This window comes from Eptesicus fuscus, chromosome 19, assembly GCF_027574615.1.
Source record: "Eptesicus fuscus isolate TK198812 chromosome 19, DD_ASM_mEF_20220401, whole genome shotgun sequence".
Taxonomy (NCBI): domain Eukaryota; kingdom Metazoa; phylum Chordata; class Mammalia; order Chiroptera; family Vespertilionidae; genus Eptesicus; species Eptesicus fuscus.
The window spans coordinates 36,122,097-36,134,633 of record NC_072491.1 but is presented as its reverse complement, the minus strand read 5'-3'; the positions used below and the strand labels follow the sequence as shown (position 1 = coordinate 36,134,633).

At 39.2% G+C, this 12,537-nt stretch overlaps 1 protein-coding gene and 1 pseudogene across 7 annotated transcripts in view; both read left to right on the top strand.

Moving 5' to 3' along the window:
* CRH (corticotropin releasing hormone) overlaps window positions 1–12,537 on the top strand; it is a 339,387-nt gene that overhangs the window by 126,095 nt on the left and 200,755 nt on the right. The window contains exon 5 of one of the 7 annotated variants that reach the window (XR_008554544.1): window positions 8,640–8,838. The exons of the other annotated variants lie outside the window; for them this stretch is intronic. The gene's annotated coding sequence lies outside the window, so the exon portion shown is untranslated. Of the gene's footprint in view, window positions 1–8,639; window positions 8,839–12,537 lie in introns of those variants that run through there. 7 annotated transcript variants of the gene reach the window in all.
* LOC103293997 (mesoderm-specific transcript homolog protein-like) lies at window positions 322–9,421 on the top strand (annotated as a pseudogene).

The following is a 12,537-nucleotide window of genomic DNA, read 5'->3' as shown; positions in this document are numbered from 1 at the left end:
TGCTGACGGGAAGGCAGACTGCAAGAGAGTGTGTGAGTGAGAAAACAAAGGGAGAGTGTGTTGTCGCATGGGGAGTGTTTGTTGGTGAGCTGAGGGACAGCTATACTCCAGGAGACTGTGAGGAACTGCTGGACGGGGCTCCCCTGACCGGGCAGCCCCCACTGCTGCTGGGTTCCCTCCTGGAGCAACCTGCTTGGACGCGGAGACCACACGCCATCTTGAAGGGGAAAGTGGATGTTACCAGATGCCTGAAAATCTACAACTACGGCACCCACCAAACAGCTGTGAACCCGAGAACATCGGTCCCCAATTGGCGCAAACATGCGGATTCAGAGGCGCTCTACACTCCAACACGGAAAGGTCAGATTTCGCCTGGGATAAGGTGAGGTCTCTGGTTCTGGCAGCAGAGAGAAATGCGTGCACTGCGGGAGCTGGAGGACTGGAGGAAGTCTGCGCTTAGAAAAATCCGTAGCTGTTGGGGCTGGTGTGATCCATGAATGTAGAAGGGGGTCCTCAGAGCTGCTAACAGAAGGGAACTCTAAAAGCAACCCATTTTAATCTGACGCAAAGTGACAGCCTAAAAATTTAAAAAATGTGCCGGCTGCTTAGACCCAAGGGGGAAAAAAGACTGCACAGACTAGCACACAGCCCCAGAGTTCACACACTTACGCTGGCTCTTTTTTCTTTTTCCTCTTTAAATCCTTGCTTCTGATTACTAAGCCCAATACATAGGATCACCCAATTGGGGACACCCTAAGAAACTGCAGGGGAGAGTTGTTTTTCTGGAACTTGGGGATCAGAGCGGGGAATAACCATCAGAGAACCAGCTCTGGGGCAACCCACTCCCACAAACCGGTATTGAGTGCCACAAGGAAAACAGGATCTAAGCACTGGCTAGAGAGGACCTATGGACCAGGAGGTCAATCCAGAAACACTGCATTCCAGGGGTTGAATCACAAATTGACTCTTGTGTAAACACAAATAAAGGAATACAAGAAATTAAGACATACTGCCTGCTTAAAAATCAGGATTGACTTACAACACTGAGGAGCAGTGGAACGCAGAGAACTGCAATACTGTCCTGACTAGGAAACAGTCATGCCAAACAGGACTGTAGAAGAAGTGAATGACCTTCACTGCTGAACATTTTTATTTTTTCATCTTTTGCTTAAGAAACTTTTTCCTTTTTTCCTCACTTGATTACCTTTTTAATTATTACATTTTTATTTTCAATCAGTATTATTACTACTACTATTTTACCTTTTTTTTTTTAAAGTGTCATTTTATTTTCTCTTTATTTTACTTTGGGATTAGTGTTCTACATTCTATTTTCATCTTTCCTTTAGCATCATTTTACTCTATCTCAACTTTACCTTTATGCCATCACTCTCTTCCTAACTTTTCCCCTTTTGTTGTCCTGTTTCTCTCACCCCTTTCCTGCTTTAGATTTTCCTGATTCCTTCTTTCACCCCCTGTTAAAATTTCACCCTACTTATATATCTAATTTCCAATCCCCTGCTCCAAGCCCATATACACCTCTCTCTTCTCTGTCTTCACTATCCAAAAAAATTTTTTTCTCTCTGTCCTTTTGTTGTTGTTTGCTTGATTGTTGATTATATTGATTTTTTATACTTGTTTGTGAGATTATTTTGATTATTCTTTTTTTGTTTGTTTTGTTTTTGTTTGTTTTTTGTTTCTGTTTTCCCTCGCCTCACTTGATATTAGTTGTTGTTTGTAGTTTGTATTCATCTTCAGGTAATCGTTGCTGGCATTTGTTGGGATTAGTGGCTGTTCTATTGGAGTTTTCTCCCCATATATATAGTTTATTCCCCTCTTCTTTCTTATTCTCTTTCTTTTCTCTCTTACTTTTTTTTTCCTTTTCCCAATTTCATTTTTGCACTCCTTTCCCTTTTTTTTCTCTTCTTCTTTCTCTCCTATCCTCTAATTTGCCTTTCTCTGGTGGTCACCTTTATTTGGGGTTATTAATATCGTGAATACATTTCTGTTCAGTGCCTTGTGTGTCGTACCTGGTTGTGTTGTATTTTGTGCCTTTAAATCAACACAGGAGAGAGAGAACTACATAACCAGACACCCAGAGAAGAGACACCATGGGGAGACAAAGAAACAGCCCATATATGAAAGAAAAGCAGGCATCACCAGAAAATGAAGTAAACAAAATGGAAGTAAAAGGAAGTAAAAGAAATTCTCAATTGTCAGAGAAAGAATTCAGAGAAATGGTCATAAGATGGCTGAAAAGAATGGAAGATAAATTTGACAATATGTGTAAGAACCAAGAGGAAATGAAGAAGAACCAAGAAGAAATGAAAAATGATATCGCTGCTGTAAAGAACTCAATAGAAAGCATCAAGAGTAGACTAGAAGAAGCAGAGGACTGCATCAGTGAGCTAGAAGACAAGGTAAGAAAAAATACCCAAGTAGAGCAGCTTCTAGAAAAAAAAAATTAAAAAGCAGGAGAGCCTAAGGGAACTTTGGGACAACACAAAACAAAACAACATCCGCATAATAGGAGTTCCAGAAAAAGAGGAAACTGAGCAAGGAATATAAAACCTGTTTGAAGAAATAATGACAGAAAACTTCCCTGATAGAGGGAAGAAAAAACCCATACAAATCCAAGAAGCTCACAGAGTCCCAAGCAAAATGAACCCCAAAAGACCAATGCCAAGGCACATTATAATTAAATTGGCAAACACCAACGACAAAGAAAGGATCTTAAAAGTGGCCAGAGAGACACAGAAAGTTAGCGACTGATTTCTCAACAGAAATTCATCAGGCTAGAAGGTAATGGAATGAAATATACAAAGTCATGCAAAGGAAGGGTCTGAATCCAAGAATACTGTACCAAGCAAGGCTATCAATCAAAACTGAAGGTGAAATCAGGAGCTTCACAGACAAAAAAGGACTAAGGGAATTTATTACCACCAAACCAGCAATGAAAGAAATGCTAAAGGGTCTGCTGTAAAAAAAAGAAATAGGAAGAGAAGAAGGAACACAGGGGTAAAGAATAAAAATGGCGACAAATAAGTACCTATCAATAATAACTTTAAATGTAAATGGATTAAATACTCCAATCAAAAGACATAGGGTAACAGACTGGATAAGAAAACATGACCCATATACTGCTGTCTACAAGAAACCCACCTCAGAAAAAAAAGACGCACACAGACTGATGATGAAGGGATGGAAAAAGGTTTTTCAGGCAAATGGAAATGAAAAAAAAAAGCTGGGGTACCAATGCTTATATCTGACAAATTAGATCTCCAAGTGAAGAGATAAGGAAGAGATAAGGAAGGCCACTTATCTCTTATAACAAGAGATAAGGAAGGCCACTTCATAATACTAAAGGGAGCAATCCAACAAGAAGAAATAACTCTGGTAAACATATACGCACCCAATACAGGAGCACCCAAATACATAAAAAAAACTCCTGGAGGATATCATGGGAGAGACTGACAGAAATACAATTATAGTAGGAGACTTTAATACCCCACTATCACCATTGGACAAATCCTCTAAACAAAAAATCAGCAAAGAAACATCAATCCTAAATAACTCACTAGACCAGATGGAATTAATTGACATCTTCAGAACATTTCACCCCAAAGTCACAGAATATACATTCTTCTCAAGTGCACATGGGTCATTTTCAAAGATAGACCATATGTTGGGACATAGGCAAAGTCTCTTCAAATTCAAGAAGATAGAAATCATATCAAGCATCTTCTCAGATCACAGTGACATAAACTGGAAATAAACTACAATAAAAACAATCCAAAAAAAATCAAACACATGGAGACTAGACAGCATACTATTAAACAATGACTGGGTTAACAGATCAAAGAAGAAAAACATCGTGGCAACAAATGACAATGAAAACACAACAATCCAAAATCCATGGGACACAGCGAAAGCAGTCTTAAGAGGCAAGTTCATAGCTCGACAAGCCTACTGCAAAAAAAACACACAAGAAACAATGGTAATAAATTACCTAACCCTTAACTCAAAGAGTTAGAAAGAGAGCAACAAGAAAAGCCCACAGTAAGCAGAAGGAAGGAAATAATAAAGATCAGAGTGGAGATAAACGACATAGAGACCAAAAACACAATACAAAAGATCAACAAAACCAAGAGCTGGTTCTTTGAAAGGATAAACAAGATTGATGAACCTCTAGCCAGGCTCACCAAGAAGCAAAGAGAGAGGACCCAAATAAACAAAATCAGAAATGGAAAGAGGAGAAATAACAACAGATCCCACAGAAATACAAAGGATTGTTAAAAAATACTATGAACAACTCTATTCCAACAAATTGGACAACCTGGAGGAAATGGACATATTCCTAGAAAAATACAACCTTCCAAAATTCAATTAGGAAGAATGTAAACATCTCAATAGGCCAATAATTATGGAAGAAATTGAAGCAGTCATGAAAAAGCTTCCAGCAAACAAAAGCCTGGGGCCAGATGGCTTCACAGGAGAGTTTTACCAAACATTCAAGGAAGCACGAAAACATATCCTCCTCAGACTATTCCAAAAAATTCAAGAGGAAGGAACACTTCCAAGCTCCTTCTATGAAGCCAGCATCACCCTAATACCAAAACCAGATAAAGACAACACAATGAAAGAGAATTACAGACCAATATCCCTCATGAACATAGATGCCAAAATCCTCAAAAAATTCTAGCAAATCAGATCCAGCAGTACATCAGAAAGATCATACACCATGACCAAGTAGGATTTATCCCTGGGATGCAAGGATGGTGCAATATCCGCAAATCAATAAACGTGATATATCACATAAACAAATTGAGAGATAAAAATCACATAGTCATAACAATTGATGCCGAAAAAGCATTTGACAAAATCCAACACCCTTTCTTGATAAAAACTCTCAGCAAGGTGGGAATTGAAGGATCATACCTCAACATAATAAAAGCCATATATGATAAACCCACAGCCAACATCATACTCAATGGGCAAAAACTAAAGCCATTTCCGCTAAGAACAGGAACAAGACAGGGATGCCCACTCTCGCCACTCCTGTTCGACATAGTACAGGAAGTATTAGCCATTGCAATTAGACAGGAAGAAGAAATAAAAGGCATCCAAATTGGAAAAGAAGAAGTAAAACTGTCTTTATTTGCAGATGACATGATATTGTACATAAAAAACTCAAAATACTCCATCAAAAAACTATTAGACTTACTACATGAATTCAGCAATGTAGCAGGATACAAAATTAACACCAAGAAATCTATGGCATTTCTATACACCAATAATGAACTTACAGAAAGAGAGACTAAAAAAGCAATCCCATTTATCATCACACCAAAAAAATTAAGATACCTAGGACTAAACTTAACTAAGGAGGTAAAAGACCTATACGTGGAAAACTACAGGACACTGAAAAAAGAGATAGAGGAAGACGTAAACAGATGGAAGAATATACCATGTTCATGGATTGGTAAAATCAACATCATTAAAATGTCCATACTACCAAAAGCAATCTATAGATTCAATGCACTCCCCATCAAAATACCAACAGCATATTTCACAGACCTAGAAAGAATTCTCCAAAAATTCATCTGGAATAAAAAAAGACCCTGATTAGCCACAGCAATCCTGAGAAAGAAGAACAAAGTAGGTGGGTTCTCAATACCAGATTTCAAGCTGTATTACAAAGCCACTGTTCTCAAAAGAGCCTGGTACTGGCACAAGAACAGACATATAGACAAATGGAATGGAATAGAGAATTCAGATATAGACCCAAACCACTGTGCTCAATTAATATTTGACAAAGGAGGCATGAACATACAATGGAGTTAAGACAGTCTCTTCAACAAATGGTGTTGGGAAAATTGGACAGATACATGCAAAAAAATGAAACTAGACCACCAACTTACACCATACACAAAAATAAACTCAAAGTGGATCAAGGACTTAAACATATGACAGGAAACCATAAAAATACTAGAGGAATCCACAGGCAGAGAAATCTCTGACATATGCCGAAGCAATTTCTTCACCGATACCGCTCCTAGGGGAATGGAAACTAAAGAGAAAATAAACAAATGGGATTACATCAAAATAAAAAGCTTTTGTACAGCAAAAGAAACCATCAACAAAAACAATAAGAAAGCCCACTGTATGGGAGAACATATTTGCCAATGTTATCACTGATAAAGGTTTAATCTCCAACATCTACAGGGAACTTATAAAACTTAATAAAAGGAAGATAAATGATCCAATAAAAAAATGGGCAACGGACCAAAATAAAATCTTTTCGAAAGAAGACAGAAGGAAGGCCAAGAGACATATGAAAACATGCTCAAAGTCACTAATTATCTGAGAGATGCAAATCAAAACGACAATGAGGTACCATCTCACACCTGTCAGAATGGCTATTATCAACAAATCAACAAATGAAAAGTGCCGGTGAGGATGTGGAGAAAAAGGAACCCTCATGCACTGCTGGTGGGAATGCAGACTGGTGCAGGCACTGTGAAGAACAGTATGGAGTTTCCTCAAAAAACTAAATATGGAACTCCCATTTGACCCATTAATCCCACTTCTAGGAATATATCCCAAGAAACTAGAAACACCAATCAGAAAGGATATATGCACCCCTATGTTCATAGCAGCACAATTCGCCACAGCTAAGGTTTGGAAACAGCCCAAATGCCATCAGCAGATGAGTGGATTAGAAAACTATGGTACATCTACACAATGGAATACTACGCTGCTATAAAAAAGAAGGAATTCTTACCATTTGCAGCAGCATGGATGGACCTGGAGAGCATTATGTTAAGTGAAATAAGCCAGGCAATGAAAGAAAAATACTACATGATCTCACTTATTTATGGAAAATAAAGAACATTATAACCTGATAAAAAGATAGATACAGAGGTAGTAAAGCACCGAACAGGCTATCAAATTACAGTGGGAAAGCAGGGGAGGTTTGGGGAGTGGAGGCAAGAGATCAAGCAAAGGACTTGTATGCATGCATATAAGCGCAACAAATGGACACAAGACACTGCGGGGGGGGGGGGGGCGGTGGGATGAGGACATGCGACGGGGTAGGAGAGGCTGGGGGAAGGTCAAGGGGGAAAAAAAGGAGATATATGTACTACTACATGTAATACTTTAAACAGTAAAAATAAATGTTCAGAAAAAAAAGGAATAATGGTCCAGAGAATTTAAGAGGCAGAACTGTTATGTCCTAAGACTTTTAAAATATGTATATTTTTATTGATTGCAGAGAGGAAGGAAGAGGGAGAGAGAGATAGAAACATCAGTGATGACAGAGACTCATTGATTGTCTGCCTCTTGCACGCCCCACACTTGGGGATCCAGCCAACAACCCAGGCATGTGCCCTGACTGGTAATCGAACTGTGACCTCCTAGTTCATAGGTTGATGCTCAACCACTGAGCCATGCCGTCCAGACATGTCCTAAGACTTTTTTTTTTTAATAATATATTTTATTGATTTTTTTCACAGAGAGGAAGAGAGAGGGATAGAAAGTTAGAAACATCGATCAGCTGCCTCTTGCACACCCCCTACTGGGGATGTGCCCGCAACCAAGGTACATGCCCCTGCTGGAATCGAACCCGGTACCCTTGAGTCTGCAGGCCGACGCTCTATCCACTGAGCCAAACCGGTTTCGGCTCCTAAGACTTTTTATGCTATTGTGGTTTTCCCAAAAGAAGAAAAATTTTGATTTTTAAATATTATTGTTTATGAAATTGTATATTATTATATAAGCAATGCATAACTGTATTTTCGTAAAAGATTCAAGCAATAAAAAGGATGTAGAATAAAATATGGTAGACCCCCTAACACCTGCCATCACCCAACATACACACATATGCACACACATACATACATTCCCCTCTTCACAATTAATAACATAATTTTCTAGTAATTTCACTGCTGTTTTGCATGCATATGTGTATATACACACATATGTTAATATAGTGGTTATTTTATCTTGTTTTGCTTTGCAAAGAAGCATCTATGACTTGCTCTTTTTCACTCGATGTTATTTAGAAATTTTTTTATTCCAGTATCATTGGTCCACTTTATTATTATTATTTTTTTAATCCTTACCCGAGGATATTTTCCCATTGATTTTTAGAGAAAGTGGGAGACAGAGGGAAAGACAGTGAGACACAGTGATGTGAGAGAAACACATTGATTGGTTGCCTCCTGCATGTGCCCCAACCAGGGCCCAGGCTGGGGAGAAGCCTGCAACTGAGGTACATGCCCTTGACCAGAATCGAACCCAGGACCCTTCAATCCCCAGGCTGACACTCTATCCACTAAGCCAAACTTGCTAGGGCCACTTTATTCTTTTTAATAACTGTATAGTATTACATAGTATAGATTACTATAATTTATTTAACCATCCTTCTATCAATAGTACTTAGTTTTAGGGCTCCTTCCCCCTTCAAACTCTTACTATTATGAACTGTGTTGAAATAAATATCCTTTTAAATATGGTGGGATTCAGGACATGCTACCCCAAAATATGGAGCCTTGGCATATTGACTCTTTTAAGCTGAGGAAATTTGAGAAATGGCAGGTGTAGGAAGGACTCTCTAATTTCTCCTTTCTACATTGTAGTAGGTCATAAGACCCTCATGTGAGGGGTGTTTTCCCTATACCTGAAGGAAAGAAGCATCCTTATCTCTGAAGATGGAGAGATGCCAAGAGGAATACAAATCAACTGGCCTTGCTAAGTTTTTCCTGGTTTATACCTTTAGCTCATACCCTTTGTCCTATTACATTTTCATGCAACTTTCAAGTTTTCATCAAATCTGCAATAAACTTACTTCTTCAGGTCTTCATTTTCTTATAAAGGCTCCTGTGTCATGTAAAAATTATATTATTATAGGTTCAAGCAGAATAGATCTGATTGGCTTACCATAAGGAGTCTCTGTCTGTCAAATGGAGGTATATTTCTTGAGACCATCTTTTCCTTCTCCAAAAGCTTCTCAAAGGGCATGCTGTCACCCATCCTCACACTATTGATGAACTTCTCTGTATTCTGTAGCAGTCTCATCCCAGTCTTTGGGCTGTATACCTGACCCTCTGAGAGTGAGCTGTGGGATATGTCAGCAGTGATATACAGCAATGATGGGAACTTAGTCTCTTACAGTACATCAATCAGAGGAAGAGGTTTAAAGACGCTGGGTGGGAGCTCTTTGCTCTGTAGCTATGCCAATTCATTTTATCTATGGGCCTTTGAATCCTGTGAATTCCTATTTGAAGTTTTTGAAGCTGTACAGGAAAAACTGCCAAGGTCCACAGTGTTGATTCTGAATGACCACATTAGCCACTACCCACAGCTAGAGAATCCCATGGTCTTCCTGAATGCATGTATGGGCTTCATCAACTCCTTCTGAACTGAAAGAGTAGCTTCCCTGTATTACCTCCTCTACTCCCTTATCTATTGTGTATTCTATTTAGAAAGAAATGCCCCAAAGAGGTCCTGCCCACCAAACACTTCTCTCACAAAGGTCCACCTGACTCATATTGGTGCATAGTATATAGGAAAAAGCCAGAAGAATCTCTGACTAAGGGTGATCTAATAGTCCACCTCCCATTCCTTTGACATCTGATCAAGTGTATGGACTTGCCTTTGCCTTTGTGTTATTAGGAAAGTGATGAGCACTACTACTCGTGGATGCAGAAAGACAGACATTTTTTTGCTTAAAAGTCTTTTAACATTTCTAGGGACTTTTCTGAAGTATTTAGAAATGTTCATCTCTGGCCCAGCCCCAGTTGGAATCTTATAGTAAAGAATGAGGAGATAGTGCCTGCTTACCTCTCCTTGAATGGCTTTAAGGCCCCATGATTTTGAAAGCATTCCATGTAGCACAGCTGTAAGGGAGAGTGAGTCTCCCCTGTCATAACTTTGGATTTATTTTGTCAGCTGCATATAATTATAGACAGTTTGTTAAAAATATACTTTGCTTTATATAATGCAGCATTCTAAGTGTATTTTAAGACTATGATTTACTTACATGTATTATTTATATTTTAGAGGGGTAGTAAGTAAACCAGCAGATACTCTGGCAAAGTAGTGAACCTTATTAAACATATTTAATTTCTGAATAAATTGAATTAAATACAAATTATTTACAACATTTCCTAAAAGTCACAGGACATTAAAGACAAATAGCATCTATGCTAGAGAGTTAACTCTAACAGCAAATAACAGTGTGACACTTCATACCTCAGTGCTTCAAAGCACGTCCTTCACGAGTTAATGTGGAAGGGAGGGGAGTGTTTACAGTCCAAGTTACCCTGCTGAGTGTTCACTGATTCCTTTCATGATGATTTTTTTCACTTCTCTTTTTCTTTTCTTTTTTTTTTTTAAAACATACATTTTATTGATTTTTTACAGAGAGGAAGAGAGAGGGATAGAGAGTTAGAAACATTGATGAGAGAGAAACATCAATCAGCTGCCTCTTGCACACCCCCAACTGGGGATGTGCCCGCAACCAAGGTACATGCCCTTGACCGGAATCGAACCTGGGACCCTTGAGTCCACAGGCCGACGCTCTATCCACTGAGCCAAACCGGTTTTGGCTTTTTTCACTTCTCATTGGTTGTCCCAGGTAGCTCTGCAATTCCTGCACTTTATAGAAAGCAAAGTTCCAGAAACTTCAAGAACAAATTCTGAAATGCCTATGAGTAAATGGTGCTGACTGTTTTTTTTTTTTAAAGCCACAGTTTCATTGTTTTAGTTAAAATAGGATTATTAAATGATTCTTTTAAATTATTATTTTTTTTAATTAGAAACCTCAAGTATGACAACTGAAAGTGGAATAAGTGTTTATTTTCTATTAGTAAAAATGAATTTTGACCAAAATAAAAACACACTGAGTATTTGTTGAGCCTCATGACTCTTGGCATGTGTGCTCTTACCCCTACTTAGTCACAAATGAGTACACTAAGGAACACAGGCTGGGCTACAACCTGAACTCTGATCAGCTGATTCCAAAGAATGCTTCTTTTCTCCAACAGAGAGGTGCCTTTTTCATCCCTCCACCCCCACTCTGGTGAACAAGACATATCTCAGAGCCCTTTTGTGGAATGGGTCTCTGTGATAGTGTCGTATTTCTGGAACTCGGCTAAAAGTCTGGTATTCAATTAGAAGAGAGATCAAATGACTCCAGGCTGCAAAACCAGCGCCTTGCCCCTCCTGAGTTAAAGATTCTCATTTATAGCTATTAATATTGAAAGAGATGAGATATATCATTGTATCAGCCATCAATTTTCCCCTGCCTTCATTGTCAGACTGCGGGATAATTCTGGGCACAGTTCAAGGCACCTGAGAAAGTAAGGAGGGTTGGAAGCAGAGAATTTGAGGATTTAGGAGCTGTAGGGCTCTTAGCTATTTATCCTTCTTCCTCATTTGATAGATGAGGAAACTGAGGTAGTTAAATCACTTGCTCATGATACATGAGACTGGAGCAGCTAAAATTTAAAGTGCACACAGGTTCTTGTTAAAGTGCAGGTTCTGATTCTGTAGGACTGGCATGGGGCCCGGGAGCCTACATTTTTAACAAGCTCCTAAGTAAAGCTAATTCTTCTGGTCTAGGAGTTGTGCTGTGAGCAGGAAGGGAGAGTGAAGCATTCTGACAGAGGCATTTCCCTCAAATCTTTTGCACATCTAACCCCTGAAGGACCCAAACTAACACAAGTTGTGCCAGGAGTGGTCTGAAAAAACAGTTAAGATGGGCTTGTAAAATGGGCTGTAAGCCCATAAAGCAAAGAGGGCACCATCCTGAGTAGTTTATGGGAACGAGTAATGCCTGGCATAGGATGGAGGTTCAAGGACTAAACTTTTTGCGAGTGGGGACATGGGAAAATGCTCTAGTGAGGAGAACTTCCTTTAGGGAGCAATTTGTCAGCATTTGAAATATGATTGGGGTGAGGAAAATGTCTACAAAGGCAGTGGACTTGGCTCGTTACTACTTACAGGCATACCTTGTTTTATTGTGCTTTGCTTTATTGCACTTCACAGATGTTGCACTTTTTACAAATTGAAGGCAAAAAGATTATGACCCGCTGAAGGCTCGGATGATGGTTAGCATTTTTTAGCAATAAAGTATTTTTTTCTTTTCTGTTTCTGCTCTTCAGTAGCTGAGATTGTTATTTTAACAAACACTTTCTACCCCCCACCACCCCCCACTCCGTATAGCAGATATTGCTGGTGTCCTGCTCATACCCTCTCAGACACAGATTTCGACATGCAAAAGCTCCCCTACTATGCACTTGTTCTAACTGTGGCAACACACTAACTTTGCCCATAATGCAAAACAAAAGTGACAGAGAATCCATGTGTCACTAAAAATAACTTTTGACCAATGATAGGTGGGTTTTGGTGGATACCCTAACTTCCTCGCCCCTCAGGTGTGGTGACTGTGGAATGTCCTTCAGAGGTCCCAAATAGGATGAAGCTCTACTTGCCTTCAGCACTAACTTCCTGCTGTAGAACCCTTAATGGGCT